The sequence below is a fragment of the Ictidomys tridecemlineatus genome, chromosome 4 (assembly GCF_052094955.1).
Source record: "Ictidomys tridecemlineatus isolate mIctTri1 chromosome 4, mIctTri1.hap1, whole genome shotgun sequence".
NCBI classification, from domain to species: Eukaryota; Metazoa; Chordata; class Mammalia; order Rodentia; family Sciuridae; genus Ictidomys; species Ictidomys tridecemlineatus.
Genome location: NC_135480.1, coordinates 190590898 through 190613112, shown reverse-complemented (window position 1 = coordinate 190613112; position 22215 = coordinate 190590898). Strand labels below are relative to the sequence as shown.

General features: G+C 54.2%; 1 long non-coding RNA gene across 1 annotated transcript; it reads right to left on the bottom strand.

The window, feature by feature from the left end:
- Positions 1–2050: 2050 nt before the first annotated feature.
- On the bottom strand, positions 2051–20793 carry LOC144377338 (uncharacterized). Its single transcript, XR_013438246.1, has 3 exons — positions 20576–20793; positions 16450–19836; positions 2051–16117 (listed from the first exon to the last, which is right to left on the bottom strand). It is a non-coding gene; the product is annotated as an uncharacterized LOC144377338 (long non-coding RNA).
- Positions 20794–22215: the final 1422 nt, after the last annotated feature.

Sequence of the window (22215 nt, the reverse complement as noted above, 5' to 3'; positions counted from 1 at the left end):
CCAGGCCAAGGCCCCAGCCCCCCTCCCCCCTGCCCTCCTCCTCCGTTGTCCTCTGTCCTCCCCACCCTCCTCCCCCCTCTCCTCTTCCCAGGCGTTATCCCCTGCCTCCAAGGAGGACTTCCCAGATTTCCCACTCGCCAAAGAAGTGCCCCCCCTCTCAGATCCCAGCACAGTCCTTGGCCAGAGGGGTGGCCCCAAAAGTCTGGGAGGGGCACCTCCAGTTGGGAGCTGGAAGGAGCCAGAGAGGGCGGACAGAACCTGGGGAGGGGGCCTGGGCTTCTCTTCCCTCCAGAATCCAGCACGGGCTAGCGCCCCTGCCCTCAGGAAAGCCCACATCCCCACGGGAAGCCTGGGTTCCACCTCTGGCCTCCTCAGCTCTGGCCCTTCCTCCCACCCTTGACTCCTGCCCCAGGCGCTCTGCAGCTGCCCTCACTTCTGGCTCTCTCCTCCTGCTTCCAGGAATCTGCTGGGCTGGGTCCACCACCTGGCACGCCCCCAAAGCGACTGCATATGGAAGAGAAGACGGTCAGGGACCCCTCACAGAGGGCAGCAGAGGGGGCCATGTTGGGGGCTGACCCTCTTGCAGCGGGGCCCTAGGAACCAGGCCCTGGGTTCTGTGCCGCAGGAGAGCCCGTGTTTTCTCCCAAGGAACCTAGCTGCCGGCCCCACAGGGCAGGAACCTGGAGCTCCTTTGCAAGGATGAGGAGCAAGAGAAGAGGGACAGCAAAGGCCATGGGCACCAGGCTCCTCCTCTGCCTGTCCCTCTCCCCGCCTGCCCCATTCCCAGGCCTTCCTCTGGGCCACGGCTTCCTACTGGGCTCCCCTCTTCTCCTCTGGCCTCCCCTGTACAGATTACATTTTTCAAAAGCAGCCCAAATATTTGGAAAAACACAAAATCAGACTCTGCCGTGACAGTCCCCCCAGTGGGCTTCCCACTAAGCTTCAAGGAACATCTGGCTGCTTTCCTGTGGCCTCCAGAAACCTAGGCGTCTCAGTCCCCTCTGAGCCAGTACCCACTCCACGCTGCCACAGGGCTCTGACTCGGCCACGCTGACCTGTGGATCTTCTCAAGTGGGATCAACACAGTCCTACCCCAGGGCCTTGGCATTGGCTCTTCTCCCATCTCTCCCCAGGCCTCAGCTCAAATGTCACCTGCGGGAAAGGCTGTCCCTGGCAACGTGTTGCACTGTTTCATTGTCTTCAAAGCACTTGTCATTCACTAACATCCCCTCCACGTGTTGGTGTCCCCCCACCCCCGCCCATCTCTGCTACCCTCTTGCCCCTTCCTGGACTACTCTGCCCTCATGGCCAGCGGGCCCTTGTGCATTGGCTCACCGCGGGTGCAGAGTAGGCGCCTGGTTATCTATTGGTGAAATCATCGTAAGGGCCTCCACGTGCCTCTGCATCTTGTGCATCTGTTTGGAGCCACAGTAGAGACCCAGATGGGTTATTTTCCCTTGTTAATTACTGCAGAGTAATTATAGTAAGAAGTGTAACTAAAGCATCCATTAATGGGGAAAAAGAAACAGATTTCGTGTGCGGGCTCACAGAACACTTGAACCAGAGCTGGGCCTCCCCGCAGCCTCCTACGATTCCCCAGCAGGAGTCGGAGCCTTGATCCCTGCTGATTCTCACTGCCTCCCTGGAAAGTACCCCCAGGCCCGGTTCTCCCCACAGAGGAGGTGCTGGGCTGGGGGAGCCTGGGTCCTTCTGGGGTTGAAATTTTGATTCTGTGTAACCGGGAGGCACTGGGCCAGTGACTTCCCCCCTGAGGGCTCTCTGAGCCTCAATTCCCCCACCTTATAATGGGAATAGCCACACCTCCTTGCCAGGGTGTTGTGGGGGCCCGTGGGGTCAAATACGCTGGGTGTCCCCCTGCGAGTTTCCGCCTAGTTGACTCCCTGCTCTGCAGTCACAGTGATGTACAGAAAAATCTCGTTCCCGCCCTCCCATCTAGGGCCCTCCTGGGACACTCCTTCCCAGGGGAAATGGGAGGAGTTCATTGGTCCAATTCTGGTGCCCTGCAGAACCAGGCTGATTTTGACAGGACTGGTGAAAAATGTCTTTAATATGGTTGCTCCAAGCCCAGGGTTTCTGATAGGGGGTGCATTGGGCAGGGTGGGAGTGTCACATCTCAAAGAGGGGGCTGTGCGGCGTGTGACAGGCCACTTACATCTCTGCTGCCCTGGCCACACCCACGTGCCAAGTGCCAGTTGTGTCCACTCAGCAAAGAGAGAAGCACAAGTGCCCCCAAGGGGCAGTCCCAACAGGAACTGACCTTGTGAAGCTCAAATGAGGCAAGGAAGGAGGAGACTGATGTAAGCAGTAAAGTACAGGGAGGCGTGGTCATGGCCAAGCGTCCAGACCTACCCATTGGTCATTTGCTGCTGGCCTGGGGTGGATCTCAGGCTTGAGTTTTGCCTTCCCGCTGACCCTGACGCGCCCTCTTGTGGCCATCCGTGGTAGCGGCAGGGCTTCCAACTTGATCTTCCTTCTCAACCTTTCTCTTCCTTTTTTCTTCTTGATTTTTTAAAAAAGTCCTCTTTCATTCAGTACCACAATTACTATCAGTGTAATGTCCCCCCAAATAACCAATTTTCTGTTTTCCAAAGCATTGAGATGAAGAGGCGATCTTGTTTTGGTCCTATCTTTAAGAATTACACATTTATTTTGCTTTTTAAAAGAAATTCTTTAAATACATATTTTTAGTCATGGATGGACACAGAACACTTGAACCAGAGCTGGGCCTCCCTGCAGCCTCCGCGGTTCCCGAGCCTTTCGACACAATGCCTTTGTTTTATTTATTTATTTTACGTGGGGCTGAGGATGGAAGGAGCCACCACCCAGCCCTTATTTGACTTTTTAAAAACCATCACACAAAATTCTGAAAATACAAAAGAAAGTGCAAAGAAGAAAGTCAAACTCGACAGTAAGCCCCCGAGCTCCGTATGCAAGCCCAGTAGGAGAAAGGAATCAGCTCACAGCCTTTATAGGCGCTGATCTAGAAATGAGCAGGTCCACAAGACGTTTTGCCAATTTGAGCTCAATTCTGAGCTTGCGAAGGAGGGTGGACGGCTGGCCTGGGAACCGGATCAGATGCAGCCCTTGGTCTTTAACTCTTTCTCTGTCCTTCTTCCCACCCCCTGACCCCCTCCCAGCTGAGAACTCCCCACAGCACAGTGGGTGGAATGTGCTCTGTGGGGTCTGGTCCACCCACCCGTCACCCATCCACCCACCCGTTCATTCCACAATGCTATTGTCCACCTATTTAGGGCCAGATTCTATAATGGTACCTAGAGATTCAGGGAAAAGAAAAGAAAAAAAAAAAAAACCTTGAGACACAATCACTGCCCTCCAAAGTCATGGCTAGAGAGCACACAATTAGATGGACCGTCAGTTACAAGCAACTTGCTTGGGGGAAACCTGGAGGCTAATGCTGGATCTACCACTGCTCAATTATAGGACCTTCAACCTCGGCCCTCTGTAGGCCTCAGTTTTCCCATGTGTAAAATAGGAATGATAATGGTACCTGCTTCATTAAATAATGGTGACCGTCAATCAAGTGGAGGTAAATCACCCGTGCGAGACAGGGGGTACAGGGAGCCTGCACCTACTCAGTACTGCCTCTCTTCCTCCCTGCTGAAACCTTTCTTCAGACCCTGGAGATTGAACTTGACCATGGCCCCCTATGAGGTCTGGATGCCTGTTGGACTTTGGGGAGGATCACAACATTTTATGTGTGGTCAGTGACAGAAAGGGTCCTAGAAATCATCCCACGGAGCCCCCTTATTTTAAAGGAGAAGAAAGTAAGGGTCAGAAAAGGAAGGGATTGCTCCCAGGTCACACAGCAAATCCCAAAGGCTATAAGTTTGGTCGTCAAGTTCTCAGTCTCTGTAGAGATCTCGTGCCCTTGCACACAAGGCTCCGCTACTGACCACGGGGCACATTAGCTCAGCTCTCCGTGTCTCAGTACCTTCATCTGTAAAACGGGCACAGTCACCACCCTCGACCTCACGTCAGTGGGAGAATGACCGTAACTGGCTCCCATTCTGGGGCTCTGTCTTCTCTACCTGATATTTGCATAGCTCGGAATTTTAGGAAAGCAATTCTTCATTCTGAATCTGCATTTTCTGCACCAGGATCCATGGGTCAGGACTTGGCTCAAGTCTTTCCATAGATGTAAAGGCCTCTTGGTGAAAACCTTGGGCAGAGAGGAAACGGGCTCTGCTCTTGGTGGCAGAGGAGTCAATTATGATCAAAGAGAGCTGAGATCAAAACCGTGCCAGCTCCCTTGCCCCGGATTAACCTTGCCCTGCATCGACTCATTGAACTTGGCTGAATCATATTTTAAGGAGAAATAAAAAAAAAAAAAAAAGATTGTGTCTTGGTCACTAATAGCCATTGCCTGTCCTGGCTTGCCCAAGATGAATTATACTTGTTTAAGGTCAAACACAAAATACCAACAATTGCATCAAAACATCAGATTAAATAAAAATAAAAATAAGCAACCATCAGAATAAGTTAGCATGGGCGGTGGGGCGGGGGACTCTTGCCGGCCAGGGCCACCCCTCAGCATTTCCTCTTTAATTTCAAAAATAGCTCTGCGCTCCGAAGCCTATCAAGGGTCACCCAGATGGAAAAGAAATCCCTCGAGATGGGTTGCAAACTCCAGTTGATCCATTTCTCTTTTGATATCACAGTGGAAAATCACCAAGGTCACATGGAGAATAATGATTTTCTGTACATTCCTGTAAACAAAAGAACATACAATTTTCCTTTTCTCCCCAGGAGAGTGTTGCTTTATTTTTTTTTTCTTTTTTTTTTCTTTTTCCAGTTTAGGGGAAATGTTAAGATCACTTATGGAGGTTGTTGAAATGTCATGAAATCAAAGATACCATATGAAGAAAATGTAAAGAAATATTTAGAAAAGAAAAAAATAAAGCCGGTGGAAGGGGCTGGGCGTGTGGCGGGCCCGGCTGTTCTATTTCATTATAAGGTTCCTGTGTTTTCAGGAAGCCAGTGCCAGGAGAAGGAGAAGTGGAAAATTCCAGAAGGGGAAGGAGGCCAGGCTCCCGTAGAGGTCGGAAGCACCCATTTCGGGCTGATAAGGCCGCCTGTGTTCTTGCGTGATTGATGTGTAGGCTGTTTTCTAGAACAGTCGTTGCTCAGGATGTGATAACGCTGTACCCAGGGGCGGGCCACGGGAGGAAGGGGGACGGACACTGCTTTCGGCTCAGGCAAACTTGGGTCTACGTTGACCTCCCCAGACCTGGTTGTCCTTGTCAGCAAAATGTGATGTTTCTTGTTGCCGAGGTGTCTGGAAGCTCCTAGAACAGAGCCTGAGACACACAGCAGAGCCTGAGCGCCGCCCTGCTCACCAGAGTGCTGCCGACCCACGTCCCCTGACACGTGGAGCTTTCTTTGATTCTCCCCAAACTTCTGGCTCCTGCTTCATAGATTAAGAGCTTTCCATCCCTTTCAGATAATCCTCTTCTTGATTAAGAGCATGGGCATGCCGAGGGGTCCCAGTTCCAGGCAATGTCACCAGCCGATGACATCATGCAGAAGATTCCCCCTGGGTCTCCTCCGCCTCCCGCTCTGTGCCTCAGCCTTGCCCCTGGACATTGCAAGCTCTTCGCAGACACCACTCTGATGCCCACGAGGGGAGGGAATCCCCACAGTTAGTCTACCCAGGGAGGCGGACGGCTTCCCTGAACACGGGGGTTGGCCAGAGTTCCATAAAGCGACTTCTCCCCCAGCAGTCTCACATTTCTTCCCATGTCCTCATTTGCCTTTCTCCCCGAGGGACAAGCACAACTGCTCCTATCAGCTCCGGAGAGGTCAAGGAACATGAGCCACGTGGTCAGGGGTGTGAGGTCTCAGTAGGTCCCCAGCCGAGAGCCAGCAGGGATCATGGGAGTCTGCAGATCTTTATCTCCACCAGGTTCCTGACTTGGGCCTTGTAAAAAGGGCGAGGCCAGGAGAGAAGGATATGGAAGAGCCCTGTACCGTGAGTCAGGAGACTCTGGCTCCAGATCCAACTCGACCTGGTGACCTTGAACGTGGCCTCGGTTTCCCCATCTGTACAACGGGAAGTTGCATGGGGCCAGTGCCCCTCAGAGTCTATTCCACAGAACTCTTAAATGCCCTTGGCAACAAGAGTTCCTGGGGTCCTGTAACTCTGGAAAACACAGAGGGTCAAACGTTACCCTCTCTTGGTGATGCCCAGTATGTATCAGAGGCTCTGAGAATCCTGTAGGAAACACTTCATGCTTCTCACTGAACTCTAAGCCCCGAGCAGGGACTTACGTCTGCACAGACCCCAGGACCCAGGTGGTTCATGATTATCTGTGGGTGAATGAACCGGGGAACTTTCCCTAACGCTGTCTTTCCCACATCTTGAGTCACAGAGTCCTTTCCTAGTCCTCAGAGCAGCCCTGGACATCCCAAAGTGTGGCCCCCTGAGTGCTCACTGGGGGACTCAGACCTGGCTGGACTCTCCCTGTCTACACCGAGAGCTCTTCCCCAGGCCCGCCAAGCCCTCCATCAGGCCTGGATCCTCCCGAACCTTCTGAGGTCCTCAGGGCTCCCGCTTCACCCGGGCATCCCGAGGGGACGGTGGGATCACCCGTGAGCTCCGGGGACGCCTGCTCACAGGGGCACGGCCGCCTGCAGGTCCCGGTGGCTCACCTCCTCGCAGGATGCTCAAGGCTTCTGGCTCCCACCTGTCAGCGGTTCTGAGGATAGAGGGGCAAGGACGCCTCAAGCCTTGGAGAGAGACCTCCTGGTATCAGAGCGAGACCTGAGAGACGACTGGCACCTTTGGGTCCCTGTGCCTACCTAGCAGGGAAGAAGCAGAAGACTCCACTCTTGGTCTTAGAACCACCTGCGCTCAGCCAAGGGCAGACCCATTAGATGGGAGTCCCTGGGGGAGCCCACCTGCACCTGACCTTGAACATGGCCTCTCGGGTGGGGTGGGGCCGAGCACCAGGAAAGGAGTCCAAGAGGCAGGAGAGACCGACCTTCAGGAGGGTCCCAGCCATCTCCTCCTGTCCTAGGGTGCAGCCTGGGGCCCTGGGCCCCACGCCTGGCTGGCCCTGCTCCTTGAGAAGAGCATCCGACTTGCTGGCCCAGCCCATGGGGTTGAGGGCAGGGGTTCCCAATCCCTGGAAGGACACCTAGCTCATCCGCTCCCTCCCCCAGACAGCGACCCCGCGGGGTGGGAAGGGACAATGTGGGAAGACAAGACAGTGAAATGACGCAGCAAGTGTTTGGGGGTGGGGTTCAAACTCAGGTGGAGGGAGGTATTTATTTCTGTGGATCATCAACATGGCACCAAGGACAGGTCAAGGACACAGGTATCCTCAACAGGGTGAAAAAGAACGCAACAGGCAAACGGCCGATCCTTAAAGGCCACCAAGGGTCTGACTGCCCTGGGGTCAGTCTGAGGCTCTGCAGCTGCTACCCCAAAGCCCCAGTCCTTACCGGGAGGGTGCTGGGTTTGGGGCACCCTGGAGTCTCTGGGCCTGGCCTAGAGAACTGGCTTCTTGCTAATACAAACGAGCGGCAGGAGCCCTGGTGCGGTGTTATTTAAGTTGATTGTCATTGGAATCTACCTGAAAGGACCTGGGGTGCTGTTGTCATTAGCCAGAGAGAGACAGAGAGAGAAGAGAGAGGGAGGGAGGGACCCGCCAGACGCCTGGTGGGAGACCGCGTCTGGATTCTAGGTAACAGGACCTAACAAGGTGCTCTACGTGCACAGATCAAGACACAGCGGCCGCTCCCAGGGAACGCGGAGACAGCGATTGCTATGGAGATGGGCTTGGCTGAGAAGGTGCCCTTGGCGCCCAGGACCTCCCCTCTCCGTGGTGGCCTCAGATCACCCCAGCCTTCCTGCCTCCCATGGGAGGCACTGGTTTTACGTCTTAATAAATCTCTGGGTCAGACTGAGATTCAAAATTCAGCAACCCGCGCTCGCGTGCAAGACGGAATCTCTCTATGGACAGTGAACCTGACGCCTTGACCCCTAGGGTCCCAACCCACCAAAGAATGACCTTTTTGTTCCTTGGAGAGGAGAGAAATCCATTTGTCCCTTTGAAATGACAGAGGACATGACTCCCTCCCCAAGATGCAAATTCCAACATTCACTTTACTGACAGCACCTTCCACAGCTACTTATGCGCACTGTCACCTAGCCAGGACCTGTGCCCCGCTGGCGATTGAAATCCAGCAAGAAGCAAGACAGGCTCGGCCCTGCCCTCAGGACGCGATGGCTCAGCAGTGATAACTGTGAGGAGGGTTGGGAAAGACAGAGGGCACCTCACCAGGCAGGATCAGGAACCAGGGGTGTCCAGACTCCCTAAGGGAAACAAGATGAGAAGGAGGAGCCTGCAGAGCGCTGGGCTGAGCTGAGATGCGTGCAGAGGCTCTGAGGCTGGTGTTGGGGGAACTGGCTTTCTCTGCTGACCCTTAGACTCAAGGTGGGACACGAGATAGAACTAACACAGTTCTTGTAGGGCCTGGTACACATGGCTTTTGGCTTTAGTCTAAGGACAACAGGGACCATGAAAGAATTTTTGAGGGTGACACCTTCAGACTGCTTGTTCCCTTGGTCAGGACAGTGATGGATTATAGGGGGTGGGTGCCAGGGGGACGAGTATCCAGCTCTTTTCTGGATACTCGGTCGCTCTCGCAGGCTATTCAGCGACACGGAAGTAGGATTAAGGGAGCTGGGTCACAGAAACCTCGACTGTGGAAAGTGGAGAAGCCCCGCACAAATTAGGCAATGCCCCAGGGACATCTGGCTTGGACCAAAAGGAACTAGTTCCCTGGGGATGTGAGAAACAACCCCAGAATACCATCAGAGTCTAGTTTTGCTCATGAGCCATGACAGAGGGGCTTCTGGTCATGGGGCGCCCCTCTCAGGGGTGGCTCAGGGAGCCAGGCTCCTCCTAACCCGTGGCCCTGGGCCCTCTGCAGAGCCAGCAGGTGACCACAGAGGACCCGGTGAGGGGTCCCTCGGGGTCAGCCAGGAGGAGAGCGGCCGCCAGACAGGTCTGCTGGAAGGAGGCTGGAGAGCGAGGCCGACCCGAGCCCAGGAGGAACCGGAGCCCAGCCTGTGTCACCCCAGGAACTGCCTCCAGGGAACTGAGGCCGCCTCAGGCTGAGGGCGAAGAAAGAGACCAGACCCCTGGATCCTGGAGTCTGGGCCACATGGGCTTTCCCTTTCCTGAGGTCACTGTCCTCCATGTGGTGGTCTCACGTGCCCCGACGAGGAGGGAAGGAGAGCACTGACCCAGCACGCTGCCACCAGGACGGCCGTCTGCACCTGGTGGAAGGACAGACGCCGGACGTGGGCTCTTCTCTCCTGCATCAGTGGCTGGCCCTTTCCCAGGCAAAGGGGAGTGTGTGCCAGGGGCACCCAGAGCCAAGACAAAGGGCATCAGCTCCTTAGGGAAAGGACTCAGGGACAGGCAGGAATTGGGCCCTTGTTTCAGTTAGAGTCTTGCTGGTTTGGGCAGACTCGGGTGCAGAGGGCGGGGGGCCAGCTCCTCAGTGTCTGTCTGTCTGTCTCTCTCTCCCCCTCTTTTCTTTCCGATTTTGTTCACCCTGCATCCCTGATTCCCACCGTATTCCCCTCCCCCAGGAGTATCCTTGCTAATGTACTTGATATAGACCCTTAAATATGCAGGAGTCCTGATAAGGCGGGTTGTGCTGTTCTGTTTATAAACGTTTTTAATTAACAGGACTAATTCTCCGCTGCGGCTCTGGGCTGGTTCTTTTCAGTTCTCCAGTCAGCTCCTAGGTGCCTTCAGTGGTGTGTCACAGTGGCTTCTGCCACAAGAGCTGGTCGTGAGAGACTCCACCACATTTTTCAGGTGTGGACACCTCGGCGGCCTCTGATTCTCCAAACGACACCACTGTCGCAGCCTTGTGAGGGCCCCTCCCGTCCCATAGGAGACATTCCTGAGATGGACTTTCAAGAGTGGCCTGGCTGGGGCCTGGGTCAATATTCAATTTCCTTCATTTCCCAAGGCCGGGCCCCCGAACCCCATCAGCACCTCTGTGAAAACTGGCAAAGCACCCTCTTCCGTCGGGGGCTGCCCTACAGACCAGACCCAGGCCAGGCGGGTGGGGGTGACTTGTGTGGATTAGGAGGGGGGCTCCTTCCTCCAGGCACATGTGGCCCAAGCATGGCTTGATGCTGGGGGATGGCTGACTGGCAGGTCCCCTGGGCCCTCAGCCACCTGCTGCTGTGAACACGCGTGCGGCACTGCTGAGGATGCTCGCTCTGCACGCAGGCGCCTGAGCTCTGGCTCCCGGCATCGTGGTTCTGCTCACCCTCCTGGCTGCCATAACTGGTCAGGAAGGAGGCGTGGTGAGTCGCTGAATGGGCAGACCCTGGACTTACAGAGTCTTTGTGCACCTCTTCATGTGCTCACGGCCACCCTCCATGGCCACCTTGGCCACCCTCCATGGCCTCCCTGGCCATATCCTATATTGAGTTTCCTGCATCTTTTTCCTACTGACTTGACCCCGTCCTTTGAAAGGTCCAGGTAACGGTCACTTTCTGGCCTGGACCTGCTCGTCTTCTCCCTGTGGGTGTCGGCTCACCCACCCTGTCTGCCTCGCCTCTGCTGAACAGGAATCCTTACTTTCAACATCGTCGAATGTAACCATTTTCTTTTTTTTCTGCTTCATGGTTTGTGTCTTTTCAGTCTTAATTAGGAAGCTTTCTCCCTACCCCTCCAGTCAGAAACCTATTATCCCCCATTTTCCTCTATCCCCTGTGGAGTGGTGACAGTGAGCCTCCCCTCTCCGGCTGGCACGGTGGAGCAGGAGCGAGCTTTATTTTTCTCTCCTCAGCAAGCGTTTTCCCAGCGCGGAGGGAGCTGTTCTGTCCCTCTTGCCTCGTGGTTCTCCCTGGACTTCCAAAGACTGTCCGTTCCCAAGTATCCATGAACCTCGTTCTGAGCTCTCCCTCTGGATGGCTTTCCTATCTCCTTTATCACATGGCTCTCATCACTGTGGCACTGTGTCTTCATATCTGGTGTGACAAGTTCATTCTTTAAAGAATCTAGACAGGAAAAAGGCCACTCAGGTAGCGAGTGTAGCACCAAGAGAAGCCCTGGAATCATCTGCTACCAACTCTTCACCTAATCACCTCATACTGACTCTTCAGATCTGACCTAAAGGTCACGTCCTCAGATAAGCTGGTCCTGTCCCCCTTATATACTCCCCATCCTGGTAATAGATTCACTTCCCTGTGTAACTGTGTTAGTCAGTTTCCATTACTGTGACAAGATGCCTGAGAAAATCAACTTAAGGTAGAAAAATTTGTTTGGGCTCACAGTTTTTGAGGTGCCAGTCCAGGGCCCCTTGGCTTCATTGTTTCTGGGCTCGTGGTGAGACAGGACATCACAGCAGGGAGTATGTAGTTGAGCAAAGTTGTTCACTTTATGGTGGCCAAGAAGGAGAGAGAAAGAAAGAGACAGAGAGACAGAGAAAGAGACTGGGGGCAAAATAGCTTCTTCAAGGGTCTCCAGCGAATTACTTCCTGCCACCGGGTCTCATCTCTTAAAACATTCTACCAACCCTCAATAGTGCTACCAGCCAGAAACCAAGCCTCGAACACATGGATTTGGGGTAGACACTCCATCCCTTAACCCCTGAGGCTGTGTTCCTCTCACAACGTGAACCGCTCTCAGGCTCCAAGAGGCCCCGAGGTCTCCACAGTCGCAGCCTTGCTCAGAAGAGGGGTCCACATTTCCTCTGGGACCCAAGGCAGACTCTTAGCTGTGAGCCCCTGAAAACTCAAAAGCAAGTTACATATGCCCAAGACCCAGTGTCCTAGAGCAGACATTCCCACTCCCAAAGGGAGGAAGAGAAAAACACTAAGATCCACCAAAGCGACACTGAAACTCATCCGGGCCAGCATCAAACCCTGGAGCTCTGTGTCCATCATCCGGGGCACACTGGGGCCTGGTGTGGCCTTCAGAAAGCTTGACAGCCCTGCCCCGTGGCCTTGCCAACTCCAGCCCCCACGGCCCTCCTCCTGGACTGGCTCTGCTTGCTGCCTGCCGCTGCCCTTTGCCGGCTGTCTGGGTTCCGGGCGTCTCCACAGCAGCAACAGCTTCACTCACACACCTTCGTAAAATGCCCTCTCTGGAGCTGCCCATAGGGACTCCCAGCCCTGCCACCTACTGCATGGCCTCCAGGCTTTCCTTTAAAAGCTCCGTGGAAGCCCCTGTGGCCCCACAACTCGGGTACTCTGCAAACCTGCAAAATGAGCACCCCGTGGATGATGCCAGGACCTGCCACTGGCTCAAGCAATAGTCAGGTCTGCTTGGACCGTGGCAGCAGTGACCTCTGAGTGCCTGGAAGTCTGAACACAGTGAACAAATCCTGGGGGACCAGGGTACCCCCAGCTCCCTTCTAGAAGTAAACCCTTTCAAATAAGCTTTAATACCCTTGACACTTTTATACCCTTGACCCTGTGATGGGTGGGGTCTGGCCGAGTCCTGAGATGCCCTCCAGGTATCTTTCCCATTGGCCTGGTACAAAGTACTTGGCTTCTTCCTAATGGCAGTAGTCCTTTCAACAACAGAACCTTCCTTTGGTCAAATGGTAAATTTTTCAGATCTTCCTGCTCTGCCAGGTTAACTAGTCCACACAAAGGTAACTCAGCCTCACACAAAGTCTCAGGGCATGAACAAAATGTAGACAAGCTATTTTCAGAGTGTAACTAACATAAATGGCCTTTAGTTTAGTTCCCTGTAGAACCTTCATTCCCATCTGAATCGTCATGAGCTTGGCCTTTCCTGACTGCATTCCTAACAGCATTCTTGTCTTCTAAGCTCTGACCACAATTTCCCATCAAACTCCACTTATAGCATTCTAAACTTTTTCTAGCTCACACCTCCAAACCTTCCAGATTCCTTCTGCAAACCAGTTCCGAAGGCTTCAGAACTACAGGTGTGACAGCAACTAGCCCACTTCTGATGCCAGTTATTGTGTTGGTCAGCTTTTTGAAACTGTGACAAAACACCTGGGAAAATCAATTTAATGGAGGAAAGATTTATCTTGGCTCATGGTCTCAGAGCTTTCAGTTCATGGTCACACGACACCAATGTTTCTGGGCTTGTGGTGAGGCAGAACATTATGGCAAGAGATACACAGTGGAGCCAAGCTGCTCATCTCGTGGTGGCCAGGAAGCAGAGAGAAAGAGTTGAAGGGAACAAAAGATTCCCTTCAAGGGCATGCCCTTGAACAACTCACTTCTTTCATCCAGCCCCACTTCTCAAGGTCTCAGCAGCTCCTGGTACTGCCATCGGCCAGGGATCGAATCCTTCAACACAGGAGCCTTTGGGGGACACTTAAGACCCAAACTGTACCAGTAACACACAATTTGTAATTCTCAGTGTGCTTGCTTGTTTATAGTCTGTTTCCCTCACCAATCTGCAATCTCTTCAAGGACAGAAACTTGGTCTATTTTAAATAATGCCCAGTACCACACCAGGCCAAAGCTAGAGGCAGCATTTACTGAATCCTTAAACTCTAGCTGTGAACTTCCCATGTATTGGCTTATTTATCCCCCATATGAACCCTCTGAGACAGATACTATTGCTATTTTATAGACAGGGAAATGTGCACAGAGAGAGTAAGCACCTTGCCTAACACCACACAGCTAGAAAGTAGACGAGCTTGGATTTGAACCCGAACCAGTCTGTGAAGTTCACGCTCCGGGTCCGTGTGCCACACACCACAGGGCATGCAGGGAACAGATAAAAGAATAAATGAGTGTGGAGGAGACAGGGAAGGCCGGTCAGCTGATCACAACAATATTAACGGCACACTTGGGTACAGTTCCTTTTTCTAAGTTATTATGCTCCTAATAAGAGTTATTTTCCCTTTAAGATGATGATTTTCATAAATTATGGAAAATTCTTTGGCTATTGCTTTTTCTGTTATGGCCTGAGGTGGAGCACAGGGGGGTGATGAATGGCTTTTTAAATTCCTTCACATTGGGTTAGAGAATTCTCTAAGACAAGACTGCATGTGGAATCCATAATTAATTATTATTCACACTTAATACAGTTAGATAATGTGAACACATACTTTCCATTAATTTATGTGGCTGATCCTCATCATTTTCCCACAGGTATAGTTCACTGATTTCTCAAGTTATTAAAAATTAAAATTTATATTAGGAGTAAGAGGAGCGGGGTGTCCTTATACCTATTTTTAGTCTAAAGTCACAAGCCGGGTGGGGGGTGGGGCTCATTGCAACTGCTTCTTTTGGACCATTCGGAACTAAATGGGGTGGGGGTGTCACCCTTACTTGTTACTTCTTCATGGGTTGGCTGGCGACACCCTGGGCCCAGGCCTGGGGACACATGGAGAGGACCAACAGGTCCCCACCTCCTGGGAAAGGCAGGTGAGTGGCCAGCTGAAGTGTGGTCAAGAAGGCTGGGGACAGGGAGCCTGGGCCAGCCGGGGTGGGTGTCCGGAGTGACCACTGAGCTGGCCCTTGAAGGAAGAGAAGGCACTAGACAGACGGAGAAGGGAGGGAAGGACACTCTGGGCAGCAGAAATGGCATGCACAGGGACAGAGGCGAGAGAGGACGGGGCAGGTTCCCGAGGGCCAGGTAGTTCATGGGGCAGGGGCAGCACACACATGGAGCGCTGGGCGCGAGTGCCTGAGGCGGGCAGAGGACAGCCAAGGAACATACTGAAGGAGTGGAGGGAGGGAAGGCTTTCTAGAAGTTTCCCTGCAGGAATCTAAAGGCTCCCACTGTCCCAGGATCCTAAAGTTCTTTGAGATCAACTCACCCCTTCTGAAGGCAGGGAAACTCGGGTCTCCTTTCTTTAAAATTAAAAACAAAAACTTTCCAGGTGAAGCCCATTCACCCCTGCCCAGGTACTTGGGGAAAATACTGCCTGTAGGACCGAGGTGCTGCTCTCCAGTTCCTGGCCCGGCTGTCAGCAGGGACTTTCCAGCAGGTGCCACACTGTGGGTGGGAACCCAGCCCCCTTCCCACTGCCCATACCACCAGGAAACTCTGCAGGTAGAACTTTTAGATCAGACACTCACAGGTGCCCTTCGGGTTACAGGCAACCGGAGACACTTGTGATTTGCATATTTTGCATAACTTTGCATAAAGCATTGACAAGTCTCAGAGCCTGTGAAATAAAACTAATTAGAGCAGCTCCCTGCCCTGGTATCCAGACTTTGCATCTAGGGGGAGGGGAGGGGAGGGGCCGTGTTTGTCCTCTTTATGGCTCACCGCAGCACAGCTGTGGGGGTTGGTTAGGTTTCTCCAAGGAGAGAAAGGGCTGCGGATACTCCTGTCCTCTTGGAGTCAGGCTGGGTTCTAAACCAAATCTAGAATTGACATCTGAAACCTTAAGTGACAAGTTCACCCTTCGAATCTCCATAACAACAGACCACCAGTCCTAAATCCACAAAGGAACAAGTAGAGTCCTGCACACCAGGGTGCCCGACACACTGCCACGATGTCTAGCACGCATTCGACACTCGGCAAATACCTAGGCATGTGGGGCTGCTCCACGGAACGCAAAACTTCCCTCCTAATATTTCCTGCCAGAACATTTGATCTCATTTCTGAACTGATTCCTTACCTTTATACCTCCCAGAACAGGAAATGGCCCATGTCCCCCAAACAGAACGGGAACAAAATCCCAGGTTCCAGAGAATCACCTTCCACGGGGGAAGTTCATGGAATGGGAATCTGTGAGCTGAACCTAAGACCTAACCCAACGGGAAACTGAGGCTCAGCGGAGGGACCCGGACACCCAGGTGAGACCCTTCCTTCTGGACTTCCTACTGGAGTCTCCACAGCTGCCCCCTCTGGACCTGGACGGAGGATACTTGCCCCTGTTTTGGCATTTCTCAGCCTTCTGTCCCTGAGTGGAGAAATCAGCCCAGAGGTTCCGAAGATCAATGCTGCTTCCAATACTCCCTCCCCGAGGCAAGCTCACGACATATTTTTTTCACAAGTAATAATTAGCGACAGAAATATCTGACCTACTTACAACTCCACAAATACACACACTCGGTGGCTTCCACACCAGCTCCGCGGCCGTCAGAAGGAGCCTGTTTGGGAATAGCTTTTTTTAACCTGGCGAAGTGAGGGACCCACGGTGGACAGTTGGGGCTGCTCATTCCTGCCCACCCCACTCTGCAGCCCCCCGCCCCTGCACCCTGCCTCCTCCCTGTCAAGGTGGATGGCAGGCCCTAAAGCGGGTGATTATTTTTATATTCAGTTCCCATGGGCAGAGGAGGGCTGAGTTTCTGTCTTGGAGAGGACAGTTTCTGCATAAATCTTTTCAGGTCTCTAAACCCAAGGTGGGGGATGCAGAGTGGGGGAGGGGGAGCGCTAAACAGAAAAAGGCTGGTTTGGTAAAAGGGCGTGGGTAGCTCGTTACCTCTGTCCTTGAACTTTCTAAACCAGCCTTCAAGGTCAGCTCCAAGTTTTCTGTGTGTGGCTCTTGCACCTTTACCTTGTCCCAGGAGAAGTCCCCTCCCTGTCTTTTGCCCTCAGATGCTTTCCTGGATTCTCAAAGGCTCTTTACAAAGTTGAGCTATTGGGGGGCGGGGTGTGGTCCTGCGCAGGGTGGGCAAGGGCAGAGCTCAGAGGCCTCAGGTTCAGGCAGCCAGAGTCGCGGCTGTCCCTTCCAGAACCCCAGCACCACCAACAGTGGGATTCAGCCTCACGGGGACATTTGTGACCGTGCTGCCTGCTAGGGGGAGGGGAGCACAGTGCAGGTCAGTGACAGTGGTGTCCAGTTCCCGAGCATTTGCTGAGTGCCTGCTACTGAGCCCTGGAGACACCTTGCAGTAAGTCCTGCCCTCCCTGGTGCAGTATGACCAAGGCCACCCGGGGTTCAGACCAAACAGGATTCAGGAAACGAGTGGATGACAGAACACGGCATGGGATGGAGGGACCCTTTATCCACAGGGGACACCAAAGACAGGTTTGTGGAGGACGGGCACTTGAGCCCCTGCCATCAGTCTCTTGTGACGGGTGGAGAGCAATGGCCAAGCAACCCAGGAGGCTGCTCCTACAAAGCTGCAGGGTCTAGGGTGAACGGGGGCGGGGCGGGGGGGGGTATTCAAAAAACCACATAAAGTTCAAGGTCAGCCCAGGGAACTGGGGCCCAGAGGAAGGCATGGTGAGACTAGAACGGGCTTTGGGGCTCGCAGGGAGGATTCAGACTCTCACCCAAGGGCAAAGGGAGTCAGTGAGTGGCTGTAAGACGGGCGGCGTGTGAGCCTGCTTTTCCCCCCAGGCTCCTGGTGCCAAACACCCTCCCAGTGAGAAAGATTAGGACGACACACCCACCCCCCGCCCTCTGCCCCCCAACCAGGGCTTGTGCCAACCAGGACACCAGATGCTATTCTTTCTCGACCTTCCAACACTGCACAAAAGTTGAAGAAAGAGGACACTGGACACGATGGGTCACTCTGAGAGCGCAGGCACCAGGAGGGCAGGAGGGAGGCACGAGGGTCGGTCCTTGGCAGCACGCTTGGGTCACAACTCCCTGGGAACCCAGAGGAGACCATGGAGGTGGGCAGACGTCAGTGTGTAGGTATTTGCCAACACCTGGGGACTTGACTGGCATCTGCAAACATCCACACCCTGGAGCAGCAGGGCTGGAGGAGGGTGAGAGGGGAGAAAGCAGTGCAGCACTGGGAATGAAACAGTCGGGGTTCAAAGGGAATGGGGCCCGTCCGAGAGGGGAGCAAACCTCCAAAAGACCCTCCCGGTCATCTTAGGCATCTCCACGGTCAGCAAGAGGACCCGGACCTCAGGGCTGGAAACTGGAAGCCCAAGATCAGGATCCAAGTCCACACTGGTGCAGAAAAGAGCAAAACAGATGCCGTGGGTCACCTCCCGGGAGGAGTGCCCAGGTAGACGGTCCTTGGTAAGATGACCGGAGGGACAGGAGGAGGGAGAGACAACCAGGAATGAGCGCCCCGAACAAACGGACGACCCTGTCATTGAAGAGACAGAGCAAAGGAACTCGGATCTGCCAAAGGAGCCGCGGTTCAGGGCACAGGGCCACCTGCACCAGGCAGCCTCTGGCTTTCAGATTAGAAAGAAAGTCCCGGAAGCCATTCAGACAGAAATGACAGCTAAGTGCCAGAGACCAGGGGAGACCTCGAGGCTCTCACAACAGGAACGGACCTCCACAGGGTGCTCCCTGTCCCAGGCGTGAGCCAAGTCCCCTGCAGACTGTAGCTCCCTCAGTCCTCCACTCCACCCTCTGAGGTGGGTGCTGGTGCTGTTGTGTGGGTTAACAGACCAAGCTGAGAGCCATAGAAGTTACGTGAGCTGTCCAGCATCACACAGCCAAGGACAGAGCTGGTATTTGGCCAGAGGCAGTCTGGGAGTAGACTTGGCTCTTCCATTACAGAGGACAATGGAAAAGCACCTTAAAATTTTGAGCATGTTGGGCTGGGGATGTGGCTCAAGCGGTAGCGCGCTCGCCTGGCATGTGTGCGGCCCGGTTTTGATCCTCAGCACCACATACAAACAAAGATGTTGTGTCCACCGAAAACTGAAAAATAAACATTAAAATTATCTCTCTCTCTTTAAAAAAAAATGAGTATGTTGAAAATCAAGAGTTCCAGACCCAGCCAACTTGTCATTGAAGTAAGAAAGCAGAAGAAACTTATTCTCAGAGGTGCAAGAGCTTGGAAAACATACTACCCGTTTTTTAAAAAATTACTTATAGAAGTACCCCAGCTCTGGAGAGATAAAACAAAGTCAAGAGCATAGGCGTGGGGAGATGTGACCTGGGAAGGACCGGCTGTATTCAGCAAAATTAGGTAAAAGAGACTAAAATCGAATTTGTTGTTGTAAGTCTGGCCACGTTACAGAAAGCACCAAGACAAAATATATCTTTATAAGGGAGCTTATGTAACAAAAGACCAATAATCTAATGATGATGCCGTGGATCCCAAACCCTCAGATAATGTCAACAAGGTTCAAGAACACAAGGAGATGTATACATGGGTGCTAACTCCTTGTCTCAAATGGGAGAATCTCACAATTTTTAAGGGCTGGGAAATATCAGGGTCTTCATGTGTCCAGTAAAAGCAGAGTCTGTGCTTTCTAAAACATCCAAGAATGTAAAACTGAAATGAACACGATCCCTTTAGATTCTTTTTCTTCCTAAGGCAAGCAGACGGGCAACCCCACCCGGAGCAGCACAGGTCACAGGCAAGCAGGACCCAGGCTGGGCAGAACTGGCTTTGGCCAGGAGCCTCAAGCTTCTGCCTCTAGGGCTCCGTGCAGCTGGCCTCCAAGGTCCTGGCCCCTGTGGCTGTGACATGGAAACAGGCTGCGCCTCCTGCTCATCATCCTTCTCTGTGTAGGATCCCAGAGCCACTTGTGGTCTTGGTTTAAACTGGTAACAACAAGCCAGTGCTTCAAACAGATGTGCACACTGTGCCCGTGACCCCCAGGGCTAGCGGTTGACCGCTCCTCTTCTCCCAGGTGAGGGGCTCAATGTGCCCACCTGGGCTGTGCCTCTGTCCAGGTGTGGTGGCCCATGCACATTCTCATTCCTCCTGATGCATCACGGGGGCTCCATGGTGGGGGGGGCTCACGACTCACCCTTTAACGGGATCAGAGCTGGTGCCTAGAAACCTGCTTCTTCCGGTGACTCGGATCACCACGATGCGGCCTTGGTAAGCCTTCCTGATGGCAGTAAGCCGGGCTCCCTGCAGGGTCCTGGAGACACCTGGGTCAGATTCCTCGCTGGGTCCAACTTCTGACTCTTCCCACAGGCCCTTCTCTGCACTCCCTTGCAAAACCCAGTTTCAGTGAAGAACACTAGCCAGGACCCCCACCTTTGCTATCTGGTCCCCCTTGATATCTGATCGTTAGTGATATTCCACCCTAACCTTAACCCTCATGCTCTACCAACCCGTAGGTGATGTCCGACCCCCTGAACCCTCGTTAGCAAGAATCCTACCAGATTGGCTTAACCAGAAACGCCCTTGCTCCTGAGGTTTCTCTGTGATTCCATCCACCGGTCCCACCTGCCCTTGCTGAGTGGGTGTTGGGCCAATCAAGACCTGGTTCCAGTGGTCCCCTACCTACCCCAGTGGTCCCCTTCCTACCCCAGTGGTCCCCTTCCTACCCCAGTGGTCCCCTACCTACCCCAGTGGTCCCCTTCCTACCCCAGTGGTCCCCTACCTACCCCAGTGGTCCCCTACCTACCCCAGTGGTCCCCTTCCTACCCCAGTGGTCCCCTACCTACCCCAGTGGTCCCCTTCCTACCCCAGTGGTCCCCTACCTACCCCAGTGGTCCCCTACCTACCCCAGTGGTCCCCTTCCTACCCCAGTGGTCCCCTTCCTACCCCAGTGGTCCCCTACCTACCCCAGTGGTCCCCTTCCTACCCCAGTGGTCCCCTTCCTACCCCAGTGGTCCCCTACCTACCCCAGTGGTCCCCTACCTACCCCAGTGGTCCCCTTCCTACCCCAGTGGTCCCCTTCCTACCCCAGTGGTCCCCTTCCTACCCCAGTGGTCCCCTACCTACCCCAGTGGTCCCGAGTATAAGACTTGCTTCCTGTGTGTTAGCAAGGGACACTGCAGACTTCCTGCGTCCCTGTGGGACTCCCTGGAGCCCCGCCTGGCGTGCACTGAGCCCAAGGACCTCTGGCGGTCTGCCCAGAGGCTGCCCTTAGCCGTGCCCACCCTAGGATTCCCGAGCCACGCCAAGTCGAGTTTGAGAACCACCCCAAGGGTCTTGAGGATCCTGGGGCCCGTTATCCCTTGATGGGAAAGAGCACTCGCCCTGCCTGCCCTGGGGGTTCCTCCTCCTGCACTGGGAGCCAGTTCTGCAGGCCTGAGTCTCTGTTCCCCTCCTTGGAGTGAAGCAGGGTGATGACCAGCACCTGGAGGCTCCCCCACCCCATCCAGAGCCCTGTGGGCTGCCCACCTGCCCTCGGGCGGGAGCATGAGTCTCCCTCTCCTCTCCAGGCCCCACTGCCATCCAGCCAGGTGGGCCCCCACCTTCTGTTTACTTAATTCTTTGAGTGTCCCAGCCCGTCCACGGCCCCAGGGGCATTTCTCTAGTAGGACAGCAACGGCCTGAGTCCTTCCCTCTCCGCCTCCTCCTTCCCTCCCCTTCCTCCTGTAGTCACTGAGCACCTGTCTGCACCAGTGGCCAGGTGAGTCCCCAGACACTGAGATGGTGGCAGGGGAGTGGGGCAGAGAGGATTAGTGGGGTGGGGAGAGGTGGGCCCATCGCCTGATGCAGGCCCCGCTCACCGCCCACAGCACTGGCCGAACCTCTGGCCTGGTCCTGGGGCTGGCAAACCTGGGGGTTGGTACAGATTCCCCAGGAGCCTGTGGACTGGGCAGGGGGCTCCTCTAAATCTAGAAACCTGGAAGGCCTCGGGGGCCAACTGGTGCTATATGGGAAGAAGCCACAAGGTGGCAGCAGAGGATCAATGGTGTCCCTGACTCAGCCCTGAGCCTGCAGGTGTCCCAAAGCCTAATCTGCTGGCTGCAGCTGGAGCTGAGCTGAGCTGGTCTCTGTACCAGGCCCTGGGGCCATGCAGTCAGCACCCTGACAAGGGAGGGGGTGCATGCGTGTGTGGGCGCTGCCTGTGTGTAGGCATGTGCACACGCGTGTATATGTATGTGTGCATGTGCATGCGCTGTGTGCAAGTGTGCACATCTGTGTGTGTGCATGAATGTGCATGTGCATGACTGTAAACATGTATGTGTGTGTTGTGTGGACACCTGCTGCGTGTGTGCAAAGGGGTTCAGGTGCAGGTGGATGCACGTGGGGACATGCACATTGCACTTGTGTGTCATTATTGACTTGGGTCTCCTTACTTTGTCTCTGGGAATCAAGGAAGCCGGGTGACAGGTGCTGGAGCTGCCACTGAAGACTGTGGGATGAGGCCCGGCCACTACCCGCAGCAGTCAGCCCCTGCATGGGGGTCCTTGTGGCTTTGAGACCAGCGCTGCAGGCCAAGCAAGGGAAGGACAGCGTGGGGAAGGGTGGAGATGAGGAGAAGTAGGTGGCAGGGAGCACCCGTGTCCCTGGGGCTCAGGAGACCTTGGGGTTCAAGTGGCCTCGTCGAGCAGAGATGGAGGGGAGTGAGGGCGAGAGGCCGTGGGTGTGGAGGGGAGTCCCAGGCACCCTGAGGGGGCTGTGCAGGTGGA